Source organism: Echinops telfairi, unplaced genomic scaffold (assembly GCF_000313985.2).
Source record: "Echinops telfairi isolate 266 unplaced genomic scaffold, ASM31398v2 ScPeMD7_7416;HRSCAF=8454, whole genome shotgun sequence".
Lineage (NCBI taxonomy): Eukaryota > Metazoa > Chordata > Mammalia > Afrosoricida > Tenrecidae > Echinops > Echinops telfairi.
This window is the reverse complement of record NW_022111316.1, coordinates 2,206,487-2,207,344: the sequence shown is the minus strand read 5'-3', so window position 1 is coordinate 2,207,344 and position 858 is coordinate 2,206,487. Positions and strand designations below refer to the sequence as shown.

Genomic DNA, 858 nt, shown 5'->3' with positions numbered 1-858 from the left:
TCATTGCTGATGTCAGATGGCTCTTGGTTCCAAGCAGAGATGATCAGAAAGATGTTCACTTGTGTTTCATGACTATACAAAGACAATCCACTGAGTGGATCATAACAAACTGTGGAGAACAAAGAAAAGAATGGGAATTCCAGAATACCTAATTGTGGTCACAGAGAACCTGGACAAGAATCAAGAGAAAGTTGTACTAATAGAACAAGGGCATACTCACTGCCATCGAGTTCATGTTGACTCATAGCAACCCTGTAGGTCTGCCCCTGTGGGTTTCTGAGACTGTAACTCTTTACAGGAGTAGGAAGCCCTGTCTTTCTCTCAAGGAGTGGCTGGTTAGCAGTGCAACACACAACCACAATGCAACCAGAGCTCCCAAGGGCACACAGCATAGTTTAAAATCAGGAAAGGTATCCACTCACCATACTTATTCAATCTGTATGCTGAGCAAATACCCAGAGAAGTTGGATTATATGAAGAAGAATTCAGCATCAGGATTGGAGAAAGGCTTATTAACAATTTTTAACACACAGATGATACAACCTTGCTCGCTGAAAGTGAGGAGGACTTGCCAATAAAGCTCAAGGATCGCAGCCCTCAGTATGGATTACAACTAAATGTTAAGAAGACCAAACGCCCCACAACTGGACCAATAGTAACATCATGATACATAGAGAAAAGGTTGAAGTTGTCAAGGGTTTCCTCTTGCTTGGACCCACAATTAATGCTCATGGAAACAGCAGTCAGGAGATCAACTGACACTGCATTGGGTGAATCTGCTGCACAAGACCTCCTGAAAGTGTTGGAAAGCAAGATTGTTACTTTGAGGACTACTCGGGTGTGCCTGATCTGAGCCAT

At 43.1% G+C, this 858-nt stretch overlaps 1 protein-coding gene across 1 annotated transcript in view; it reads right to left on the bottom strand.

Annotated features, from left to right (window-relative positions):
* The window catches only part of TCN1 (transcobalamin 1), a 13,979-nt gene that overhangs the window by 12,195 nt on the left and 926 nt on the right, over nucleotides 1-858 (bottom strand). The window lies entirely within an intron of this gene.